The sequence below is a fragment of the Jaculus jaculus genome, chromosome 1 (assembly GCF_020740685.1).
Source record: "Jaculus jaculus isolate mJacJac1 chromosome 1, mJacJac1.mat.Y.cur, whole genome shotgun sequence".
In the NCBI taxonomy this organism is placed as follows: domain Eukaryota; kingdom Metazoa; phylum Chordata; class Mammalia; order Rodentia; family Dipodidae; genus Jaculus; species Jaculus jaculus.
In genome coordinates, this window is record NC_059102.1 from 291,955,708 (window position 1) to 291,968,854 (window position 13,147).

General features: G+C 41.7%; 1 protein-coding gene and 1 pseudogene across 3 annotated transcripts in view; both read right to left on the reverse strand.

Annotated features, from left to right (window-relative positions):
* Hmcn1 (hemicentin 1) overlaps positions 1-13,147 on the reverse strand; it is a 453,131-nt gene that overhangs the window by 419,817 nt on the left and 20,167 nt on the right. The gene's annotated exons all lie outside the window — the stretch shown is intronic.
* On the reverse strand, positions 6,899-12,508 carry LOC105944071 (annotated as a pseudogene).

Consider the following 13,147-nt stretch of genomic DNA (forward strand, 5'->3'; position numbering starts at 1 on the left):
GTCTCCCATGTTTTAAGATATTCTAACACAGCTTTCTTTACCATAGAACTTACTGGCCAAACTCTCCAGCCCCAACATGACTGTCTATGGATTATCTCCACTCTTGTGTTGATTAATGACTGTGACATCCTTAATGCTGTCCATATTTTCCAGTTTAAATTGTCCAGAGAGAACATGATGAGTCCAGATTTGGTGCCATGCTAGGTTAGGTTACAGATTCCCCAACAGTCTATGTTGACGCCCCTGGTTCTGGTCACTATCCCTGTCAAGTCAGCTGTGGCACAGCAGGGCAGGGTGAGTAAGTAGAATAAGAGGCTGCAGAGGATTGCTCTCTAAGCAGTATCTTTAAATGGTGAGTGTACACTTAACAGTGGTCAGAGCATGGTCCACACCATGATTGACACATCTGACAAGCATCATGCTAATAAAAAATAAATGCTGCTCATCTGTTCTTAATACAACTAAATGCCCTAATTAAATTACCTTATAACAAATGGCTTTCAATTTATTTAAACTTTGTTCAGATGAATTAAGTCCTCATTCATGTGCTTGACACATGACCAGATCACTGGAGGTTGTTAGCACTGAGTATAGCAGTACTTCTGTGAGTGATCAGAAGAGACCTGGGCAGAAACTCATCCCATCTGAGGAGGATGTTCAACTAAGTACTTTAAAAAGTCTTTTTATTATTTTTTATGACAGAGAGAGAGAGAGATGGGGAGGGGGGAGAATTGAGTGCCAGGTCTTCCAAGCACTAAAATCGAAAGTGCCACCTTGTGCAACTTCATGCACTTGCATCACCTTGTGCATCTGGCTTATATAGGACCTGGAGAGCTGAGCATGGGTCCTTAGGCTCCCCAGGCAAGCACCTTAACCCATTAAGCCATCTCTCCAGCCCCAATTGAGTACTTTTAAGTCAGCATTCAATCCATGAGTCACTTACGGTCAGATGGCTGGAGGCTGGTAGCACTAAGAAGAGTGGCACTTCTGTGAGTGATCACTGAAAGACGAGGGCAGAACCTTGTCCCAGCCAAGGGTGAAGGTGAATTAAGTATCTTTAAGTTAACTTTCAATCCATTAGTCAGAAAACAGGATAAAAGGGAAAGTTTATGGGTATTGCTCAACAGTGGGGTGTTCAAAAGAAAACCTGTAATATAAGCATATGGAGCACAGCAAATACTAAGATGGATCAAGATGATAAACATCTATTAATAAAGATGGGATTAGCTAATAATCCTATATAAATATATTATCTTTAAAATATCATCTTAAAATACTGTTATAACTCTTCTCTCTCTTTCTCTCTCTCTCTCTCTCTCTCTCTCTCTCTCTCTAGAGTATATAGGGTGTGTGTGAAGTGTGTGCATGTACATGTATGGTGAATAACCCTACCTTCTTACCCAAATATTGGTTTGAGGACCCATCATCTATGAGTTTACTACAATCTTCACTGAACCTATTTGTAAGTTTGGAATATATCACCTGTAGGTGCACTTTGTTGGCCCCTCACTTTCCACCTCAGCATGCAAAGAAGAAAATAAAACCAAGTTTCTCTTCTACATTAGCACAGTATTTGCATATACACTTGTCTTACCCGAACTTATTTATGGAATTCCATCAGCTGGTTCAAGAGGTCAGTTAAAGGAATTAAAAACTATTCTAAGGTGTAAATGTTGGCTCATCATTCAGGAAACTGGACTCCCTCCCACCAAAGAGGCATACTTATACCTTCATGGGCCTACTTCAGGATTAACATACAGTTCCTGGGTCCTAAAACACATTTTCTCTTTGTAATCTGAATAAATGGCATTAATTGTTATAGTACATAAAGTAGCCCATGTAATTGGGCAGTAGGAAAAATAAAGTGTTAGTGATTTTAGGTGATTTATATAATTTCTCAGCCTACCTTTCTCATTAGTAAAATGGGGATACAATGCATGATATCACCCACTTTAGGCCAAAATTATGACTTAAATGACAGCACACACATGAGCCTTTGGCAGGGTTTACACTTAGGAACTATTCCTTCCCTTCTCTAAGACCTAGTAGGTGACAAAGCCTGTATGTTAAAGTAGGGAAATGAAGAGATACTGTGAAATTGCTAGAACACAGCTCTCAGCCAAAGGAAGGAACACCAGAAAAGATATTTTTTTTATTATGTGGTTGTATATTTTTTTTATTATGTGGTTGTATGTGTGGAGGTATGTAGTGTGTGTTTCTGTGTGTGTGCGTGCGTGCATGCACATGCTAGGGCCTATGTGCGGGGATTTGAAGACAACCTCGGGGTGCTTTTCCTCTCCTACCTAGCTTAAGGCAGGGTCTCCCTTGTTTTGCATTGTGTGTGTTCTAGTATATCTGATCCACAAACTTGTGAATTCTCCTGGCTTCACCTGCCCATTGCCATAGGCATACTGAGATTACTGACACTTAAGCCACTTTGTGTTTGGAGTTTGGGGTACTGGAGAACAGAACTAGAGCTCACAGGCTTGCAATCAAGTGACTTTAACTGCTAAACTACTTCCTCGACCTCAAGATGTCATTTTTGAAATGAAAGGATTTCATGTCTCCACCTTCAGCTTCATTACTTTGATCCTTCCCCAGCGAATCTTTCCAACAAGCAAATCCCCACTCTCGGAATCTGCCCGTTTGTTGTAATTGCTGCCAGCTCTCGACCCCAGACTTCACCCTTGGAATTTCCCTGAGGTCTAAGTTCATCTTTGTGGTTGTCAACCTGGATTTGGCTACTCAGTGCTGGTTCCCAGGTGTCACCCTGAGCCTCTGGGCCTCTGCATGGGTGTCTGGAATCCCTTGTATTTTGCTGCAGAATCTAGCATGATCACTTTACCAGTGTGCCCAAGTTTATAAGCCTAAGTAAACTTGCAATCAATACAGACTTTTCCAAACAACCTCACCCTGGTAGGCGATCTCTGGTCTTCTCATTCCTCTGACCCTGTTCCTGGACAGAAAAGTTAACCAAGGGAGAAACTGCTATGACTGAGGAAAACAAGGAGATTGGACAATCTCACTACAGAAAAGAAGTTGTTTTACAAGTCTAAAATGTTTGCATAAACATCCTCATTGTCAAAATTCTTGGGACAAATTCTATGATCTTAAACATCTCAATCTCTTTGACAGTAGAAACCTTCAGTTTGGCTCCTAAGATGTCTTGTCTTTGAACACAGATACTTTGATTATCAGTGTTAAAATGGATTCACTAATTACACACAATCTGCTTATTGTCAGTATTATTGAAATCAATCTCTGCTGTCTTATTAGCCTTTTTGCCTGAATTTTATGACTAAAAGGGATGAAATATTCTTCTGATTACTCTACAGATTCTAGACTAATAGCTACTTCTTAGTACTCCACTTTTGTTGTTTATTAAAAAGGCTATCACAGCTACAGTTTCTAGACCAGCCTAAATAACGCATGCACAAGTTATCTTCACTGTAATTACAGTGGTGCCCCCCAAAAAATGTGCAACTTAAGGGAGCTCTGAGCGTCAAAGGCCATGCATCAAATACACACTCTGGCACTTACACACAAAAGAACAACATGGCTTCTACAAGTCTTCCCATGCTGAAACTACAGCTTCTCTGAGACAAATGACTATGGTGTACACTCCCCACTCCCCCCAGTAAAACTACAGAGGGCCCCTCAAACATATAGAAGCCACCCCTTTGGAAAAGTATTAATGAAGTCAGCTATTTCTTTCCAAGCAGAATAGAAATGTAGGCTAGAGTGTAAGCCTTCTCCTTAAAACAAAGAAAAGCATTGTTCTAGAAGACTCTGTTCCTCTTTATCCCCCAGAGTGCAAATTACACAAACTACGTGAAAATTCTTCTGGTCCCTTACCAGCGGTAAAGCTGGAATGTCTGCTGCAACTGTGTTCAGACAGAGTGAAAGGCCAGGAAATTCTCCTTGCACATGGTCAATTTTCAAAATGGATACCAGTTTAAGGCATAGCTTCATATTTAACACTATTCTTCCTCTCGTGCTAACACGCTAAAATCTAGCATCCTCTTCTTAGATTAGTCATACTCTATTATCATTAATAAAGTAAGAAGCGTGTATTTAAAAATTACATTCCGGGGCTGGAGAGATAGCGAGGTGGTTAGGGTGCTTGCCTGAGAAGCCTAAGGACCCAGATTCAACTCTTCAAGCCCTGGGTAAACCAGATGCACAAGGGCACAAGGGTGCACATGTACACAGGGTGGCACATGCATTCGGAGTTCAAATACAATGGCTGGAGGCCACGGTGTGTCAATTTTATCTCTCTCCCTCTCTCTCATAAAAAGAAATTACAAAAATAAAAAGATTGCATTCAGAAATCATGGATAAATTCTACCCAAATTCTTTCTCCCAAAGTATCTACCTCCTATACCACCAAAGTGGCTTAATGGTTAAAGTTGACCTTTAACCAAGATTTTTATTCCCTTGTATAAAATAATGTTGATTTTGCATAATACCAATTCCATAACCCATAAATGGCTTGGCAGTGTAGCTGAGGTAAGACTGCTGGGTAGTTATGTTCCCTTTATTTCACTCACCCAGCCCTTTAATTAAGATATTAATAGGCAATGAAAGTGCCAGTAAAGAGCAGTAAACAAGAGAAATGAGGAGCTGATCAGAACATTCTATAACACTTCATGAAGTTTACAGGCTCTGGGGAAAGGATTTGGACTACAAATATATTTTAAAAGCAAAGAATATGATTAGGAAAATTAGATAGGTGGGGCAGGTCCTAGGAGAGAGATGCTTGGCTAGTAATAAGGTTACAAGTCTAAATAAACATTTTTAAAACATCCACATGGGTCCCCAGTAAAAGTTCACACCTCAACCAACAGAACCAGCCCCCCCACTCCCCTTCAGTGTCTGACTGCTCTCCAATTTCCTTTGTACCTTTGGGTCTCCAATACGCTGCCGCAGCCCCAACCATCTCCCTTCCCCAACTCCTTCACCAGGTCTCGAGTGGCACTCTTGACTTCCTGGCTCTTGGTTCTAGCCCCAATCCCACTTTCCACTGAAGAGTGGAGAAATTGACAGGCAATAAGGAGGTGTGAGACATGACAACTACAAGCTTAGATTCTAGAAATTAACTGGTTTCAAATCTTGGAAATACCATTTTGTAGTAATGAGACCTTTCCTGGGTAGTACAATGTCACCTTTCTAGGCCTCCATTTTTCATACAGAAGATAGCATTAATATTTAGTTTGTAGAGATCCGTGAGGATTAAGTGCGTGAATGCACGTAAAGCACAAAGAGCAGTGCCTAAGCACAGTAACTGTCCAATGAGCGCCAGCGATTACAATTACTCCCACAAAACCTAGAAACCTATCAGCCAAGTTAATATCAGTAGGACTATCATGTCCTGTTTTCTCGACATTTTCTCCTTTAGATTGTAAGCGGTACAAGGGAAAGAAGCCTCCATCTCATTAACTGCTATGTGCAGTGCACCAAGTACAACACAAGGCATAGACTACACAACAGCTATTTAACGGATGACCACATGCATCAACAAGTAAGTGATTTCTTGTCAGTGACTTTGCCTTCATCTCGGGAATCTGTTCTGTTTTAGAGAATGGTGGCCCATACTTCAGTGGTTCTAGAAGCATTAGATGCTCCCTGTCTCTCTCTGTCTCTACTCTGTCTCCTCTCCTCCTGCTCCTGTTCCTCCTCCTCCTCCTCTTCCTTCTCCTCCTCCCCCCCCCCCTTGCTTTCACTCTCGCTCTGTCTGTCTCTTTCTGGTATTGAAGCTTTTAGATTTGAGTGAGCTGTTGAAATACTTTCTAACCAACTTAACAATTGGCTTTTGGATTAAACTACATGATTTTTATACTTATTGGGTGTTTGGACTTGTTTCTTAGACTATTTGTACAACTTTTTTAAAATTTATTTATTTGAGAGCGACAGACACAGAGAGAAAGACAGATAGAGGGAGAGAGAGAGAATGGGCGCGCCAGGGCTTCCAGCCTCTGCAAACAAACTCCAGACGCGTGCGTCCCCTTGTGCATCTGGCTAACGTGGGACCTGGGGAACCGAGCCTCAAACCGGGGTCCTTAGGCTTCACAGGCAAGCGCTTAACTGCTAAGCCATCTCTCCAGCCCTATTTGTACAACTTTGCACCCTAGTTGCACATAAAAATTACCGACTCTAGCTAGCCACTTGTGTAATTATTTCTTTACCTGAAATCTCTATCCTATCCCCATCTATAAATGAGGAAATCAACAACATAACACACCAAAATGTAGTTTGATTCATGGATTAAGGATATCTAAATAAGAATTATCTTTTCTTTTTTTAAAGAATTATCTTTTCTTAATATCAGCTTTAACTTTATTGTTACTTGCTATTAAGCCACAAAGACAATGGTGTTGTTAATGATAATTTGATTCAGGGCTGGAGAGATGGCTTAATGGTTAAAATGTCTGCCTGTGAAGCCAAAGGACCCAGGTTCGATTCCCTAAAACCCATGTTAGCCAGACACACAAGGTGGTGTATGTGTCTGGAGTGCATTAACAGCAGCTGAAGACCCTGGTGCACCCATTCTCTCCCTCTCTCTCCTTCTCTCTCTCTCTCTCTCTCTCTCTCTCTCTCTCTCTCACACACACACACACACACATACACACACACACACACACACACACACACACACAAATAAAATAAAAGATTTTTGTTTTATTTTCTTTTATTTTTTCGAGGTAGGGTTTCACTGTAGCTCAGGCTGAGCTGGAATCTACTATGTAGTCTCAGGGTGGCCTTGAACTCATGGTGATCCACTTAGCTCTGCCTTCCAAGGGCTGAAATTAAACATGTGTGCCACCACGCCTGACACAATATAAAAGTCTTTTTTTTTTTTAACAGACTTGATTCACTTTTATGTTGCTGTACAAAATCCCTATGTGGTAGCCACGGCTTCAGCCTGGGTCCTCTGCAGTGAGGTTCTGGTGTGGGTTTTCACAAGATGGTCGGTCAATTCCTGGTAGCGAGATGTGGTGAACACTGTCTCTTTCCAAAAGTCAGGGGTTAGACAGCTGTAGGTCTTAGAGCTGACATTAAAAGTGGCCTTAGCAAAGTTGCCCAGGGTGGCAGTGAGCTCCTGGCTGAAGCGTCACTGTCATCAACACCAGCCATCAGCAGCAGCTTCTTGGGCACAGGGGCAGAGACAGTGCCAGTGCCCCTGGGGGCAGGGATAAGGCGCACCAGCATGGAGCCACAGCGGCCTGTCACCTCACAGGGGACGGTGTGGGGCTTGCCCATCTTGTTCCCCCAGCAGCCTACGCCGACAGGCACAATGGAGAGCTTGGCCAAGGTGATGGCCCCTCGGATGGCAGTGGCTCCCTCCTTGAAGCACTTAACACCCAGGCCGACATGACCGTTGTGGTCCCCAATGGCAACAAAAGCCTTGAACCTGGTCCACTGGCAGGCATGAGTCTGCATCTGCACTGGCACAATCTTCAAACCTCATCTTCAAAGGATGCCCCCAAGAAGTCAATAATCTCAGACTCCTGGATGTGCAGGGAGAATGGATAGATCTCCTGCAGGGACATGTTCTTCATGTCCTTGAGCAGGCAGCCCAGCTCAGTGAGGAGGATCCATTCCCAGCCCTCGGGAGGCAGAGATAAGAGGATCACCCTGAGTTCAAGGCCACCCTGAGACTACATAGTGAATTCCAGGTCAGCCTGTTCTAGAGAGAAACCCTACCTAGAAAAACAAAAACAAACAAACAAACAAAACACTAAATTCAAATAATAATATTGACGTGATTCAGTATATTCATGATAATTTCATTCTTCTGTGTTTCACTGGTTCTGATGTTTAAGAATCTTCCATATTTACAATCACAATGTCCATCACACCAAACAGAAAGTGTTTCATATTCAGAGTCATGAAATGATGCTGGTAGAGTTTAGACCCAAGTCCATATGAAAGATGCTAAAACAACTGATGTTATTTCATCTGTTCACTCGCAAACATTTTCTAAAGTCATAAAACTGCCATATGTTAGTATAAACACTAGAGGTATAGAGGTGAATAAATCATATCCCATGCATTTAAAAACACTTAAGTTAGTGGATTTGAATTAAGATTAAAATAATAAGGGCTGGAGAGATGGCTTAGTGGTTAAAGTGTATGCCTGCAAAGCTAAAGGATCCCGGTTCAACTCTCCAGGACCCACGTAAGCCAGATGCACAAGGGGGTGCATGCATCTGGAGGTCATTTGCAGTGGCTGGAGGCCCTCATGTGCCCATTTTCTCTCTCTCTCTTTCTCTCAATCTCTCTCTCTCTCAAATAAATAAATACAAAAAATAAAATAATAAGTATTTGCAAGAAAAACATAATTTTCCAATTTAGCTCCTCACAAAAAGTTATATCTTGATTTTGAAGAATAGCTGCTGAAAATAATATATTTTGAAGAGCATTATTTCTATTAAATATCCTTAAATGTATATAAGATATACCCAAAAGGATCTTTATTTATGATCCTGCATTCTTTGGGTCTATTAGAATAAATAATTCATGATAAAGGTTATCATGACAGTCCAGAAAACATTTTTTAAAAATGGGCTGGAGAGATGACTTAGCAGTTAAGGCACTGGCATGCAAAGCCTAAAGACCCAGGTCTGATTCCCCAGGTCCCATATAATCCAAATGCACAAGGTAGCGAACGTGTCAGGTGTTCGTTTGCAGTGGCTAGTGGCCATGGAGTGCCCATTTCCTCTTGCTTTTCCTCTATCCACCTCTTTCTCTCTATCTCTCTCAAATAAATAAATAAATAAATAAAATATTTTATTATTTATTTATTTATTTGAGAGAGAGAGAAGGATAAAGAGAGAGAGAATGGGCACACCAGGGCCTCCAGCCACTGCAAACTCCAGACGCATGTGCTTCCTTGTACATCTGGCTTACGTGGGTCCTTGGGAATTGAACCAAAGTCCTTTGGCTTTTCAGGCAAACATTTTAACCACTAAAGCATCTTCTCCAGTCCTAAAATATTTTTAAAATTTAAAAAACAATGCAGAGAAAGAAGCGAGGTTGTACACTCATCTAGTAGCTGTTATATCCACAATTCTTTCATCTGTACAGTATACTCACATGACTACTGCTACAGTTAAAATGGTGAAAGTGTGTTCACATGGTAAGTTGTTACTATAATGTCATTTAGGTTATTTTATCCTCACCTGTAGCAGTCACTGTGTTTCTCTTCTAACTAAAACAGCCCCAAAGAATGCTATAAAGAAGACATGGAGGGGCTGGAAAGATGGCTTACAGGTTAAGTGCTTGCCTGTGAAGCCTAAGAACCTTGGTTCGAGGCTTGATTCCCCAGGACTCACGTTAGCCAGATGCACAAGGGGGCGCACGCGTTTGGAGTTCATTTGAAGTGGCTGGAGGCCCTGGCACACCCATTCTCTCTCTCTGCCTCTTTCTCTCTCTGTCTGTTGCTCTCAAATAAATAAATAAAATAAACAAAAAAATTAATTAAAAAGAAGGCATGGAGGAATGACCTTGAAAGCAGGAACATGTGGGTCTGAGTTTCACCCCCTCCACCTGCCGAGATCATGGACTGGCTGTTGAATCTCTCCCATCTTCACCCCCAAAATGGCAGACAAAGAGCTGAGGGCACGACTGTTGCATAAGGTTGGGGAGGATAAAGGGAAAGGGCATAAAAAGGTACTCAGGGGACAGTGCACATGGGACCTCATGTACCATAGGAAGGAATTTTCATGTACTTAAAACTTATGGGAAGCTGTTGAAAATTTTCTAATTTGTAGATAAGATATTAAAAGAAAAGTTATTGTGCCAATAGTAGCAAAATCATCAGAGACAAAGTAGAAAGCTATTGCAGAAGCTAACTGGAAATAATGGTGATTTGGAAATAGTATCAGAGACTATAGAAATAACAGAGTCAATGTATACCTGGGAGCTAGGGAGCAAAACGTGTGTGTGTGTGTGTGTGTGTGTGTGTAGCAAAAAAAGTTTGACATAAACATTTAAAACACCAATAAAGAGAAAAGATAAAGAAAGAATAAAGAATTGATAGTTACTGGCTACCTACTCAGCCTAAGTATTTCTCTAAAAATATATTTATTTATTTATTTATTTATTTGTGTATGTATTTGTGTGTGTGTGTGTGTGTGCGCGTGTATGTGTAGCAAAAAAAGTTTGACATAAACATTTAAAATACCAATAAAGAGAAAAGATAAAGAAAGAATAAAGAATTGATAGTTACTGGCTACCTACTCAGCCTAAGTATTTCTCTAAAAATATATTTATTTATTTATTTATTTATTTATTTGTGTATGTATTTGTGTGTGTGTGTGTGTGTGTGTGTGCGCGTGTGTGTGTAGCAAAAAAAGTTTGACATAAACATTTAAAATACCAATAAAGAGAAAAGATAAAGAAAGAATAAAGAATTGATAGTTACTGGCTACCTACTCAGCCTAAGTATTTCTCTAAAAATATATTTATTTATTTATTTGTGTATGTATTTGTGTGTGTGTGTGTGTGTGCGTGTGTGTATGGGCGTGCCAGAGCCTCCTGCTACTACAAACTCCAGATACATGAACCATTTTGGGCATCTACCGTTATGTGGATACCAGGGAATCAAACCCAGGTTGTTAGGCTTTGTAAGAAACTGTTTTGAACTGCTGAACCATTCCTCCAACCCCCATCCTAAGTATTTCTATTTTTCAAAATCCTCATAACAACTTGAAGAATAAGATGCTGTGACCACCTCGCCCCTCTTTTTTTTTTGCTTCTGAGGTAAAATTGAGAGATACATTAAGTAAATTATCTAGAGTTTTGTGTCTTGGAAAGAACAGTTGCAGATCCAAGTTCTTCTGACTCAAATTTTTATTCCTTTTTTGACCTAATATCTTTCCCTGGGACCCTAAGAAAGCCTGGGTGTTGTCATTACACTCTCATTACTAGGCCAAACCACCTAACCAAAAGCAGCTGATGGGAGGGCAGGATTTACGGTGACAGGGGAAAGGATGACATGAGCAGAGGCGGGACATCACCTCTTTTACAGCAGATGGAAAACAGCAGCAGCAGTGTAAGCCAAACTCTGGCAAGGGGGAGCTGGCTGTAACACCCCTAAGCCCACCCCCAACAATACACCTCCTCCAGCAAGGCTCCACCTCCCAAATGGCCATCAGCTGAGGTCAAAACATTCAAAACACATTTTTAGGGGACATCTGATTCAAACCACCATACTGGAGATGGCAGAAAGAAGAATGAACAGATTCCTGAGGTAAATCTTTTTAAATGGATAATAAATACATATGGAGGAGCTACAGCAAGCTGAATGGTTGTGACCTTTAACAATTCTCTCTTCTCCTAGAATTTCATTAGGGGTATTCTGTAAAATCTTTAATTTAAAGAATCTCTCAGGCTGGAGAGATGGCTTAGCGGTTAAGGCATTTGCCTGTAAAGCCAAAGGACCCAGGTTCAACTCCCCAGGACCCATATAAGCCAGATGCAGAAGGAAACGCATGCATTTGGAGTTTGTTTGCAGTAACTAGAGGCCCTGGCATGCCCATTCTCTCTCTGTCTGTCTCTCTTCTATCTCTATGCTTGCAAATAAATAAATAGAATAATAATAAAGTGCTGAGCTTAAAGAAAAAAAAGAATCTCTCCAGGATCAGCCTTCTAAACCCACTCACACTTCTTTTCTGACATCATGTGTGAACATGTTCTACCCGATCTGTGGATTTGATTTTCTGTGAGGATTTACACTGTCTAAGGCTGTCACACTGTATATAGAATTTTGGTTCTCCTTTGCTCTACTTCTGGGACATGCCTTCACTCTCATGCCCTACTCCTTAGAGCCACATTAGTTTCAGAAAATAATGAAGATTCCCAATGCCCCTAATGTCATCAGGTACCAATGCCCAAGTTTGCCACATGCCTAGGCCCACACCTGAAACTGCATATAGGCTTATTGAGGCAGCTAGTTCTCTTCAACTAGCTAATAAGGTGACACTTGAGGCTTTTCGCGTAGGTTTCCTGGCCTCATAAAGCAATGCCCCAGTAGCTCATGGTAGTCTCACAGTGACTTAGCTATTCTGGAAGCCTCTCCCTAGCACCATACTCTGAGGCCCGCAGTACCATCCAGTGGAAAGCCAGTGAAAGACAGCCTTCCAGATAAGCTCTAGGCAAGAATGATGCCATGTGATCTTGTCATCTCTGGGACATACTGAACCTCCTGATCAGGGTATGGCTTTCTCTATCCATAAAGATACATAAATCAAGAAGAGGCCTTGGGCTGAAGAGATGGATCAGTGGCTAAAGATACTTGCTTGATGGCCTGGGTTTGGTTCCCCAGTACCCACACAAAGCCAGATGCAGAGTGGCCCATGCTCTGGAGTTCATTTGCATCAGCAGGAGGCCTTGGCATAACATACACACCATTCTCCCCACTCTCACACACTGTCTCACTTTCCTCTGTCTCCTCCCTCCCCCCCCCTCTCTCTCACTTTCCTCTGTCTCCTCCCCCTCTCCCCCCCCCCCTCTCGGTCAAGTAAATAAATAAATAAATATTTTTAAAGAGGCCTTGGATGAAAATGGTATTTCCATACAATACAAAAATGGATAAATACGCTAAGATATTAATAACAACTCAACATGTACACATCACAACTCTACACACAAGACAGTAAAAGTGCACCAAAGCACAAATTAAAAACCACACTGTAGATGGCACCTGAGGAACACCACCAAACGTTGTCCTCTGGCCTCTGTGCACACCAAGAATCATATGTACAACAAATAGAGAAGATCGGAGCTCCTCCTGGGACAGCTTTTTCCTCCAGGCCTTATGGGACCATTGGCCAGCAGGGGGCAGAGGTTGCTGTGGTGGCCTACAAAATGCTTGGCCCAACACACATGGCAGCAAAATGAGCCGCCTGATAGAGTGACAGACAAATATCTAATTGTACTGTGGCTATTCCCCCACTCCTAGACGAAGTGGGATGGTGACTCACAGGACCCTGCAGAGGGATTTCCATCATTTCTCCCTCAGCTGCTCCATCTGCACAAGATCTTGAATGTCCTAGAGTGTGCGGATATGGAAGGGTACTTGTTGTCAGGACTCTTGTGAGGCAGCTTTCAGAAGATTATCACTTATTCCATAATGAGATTGTTC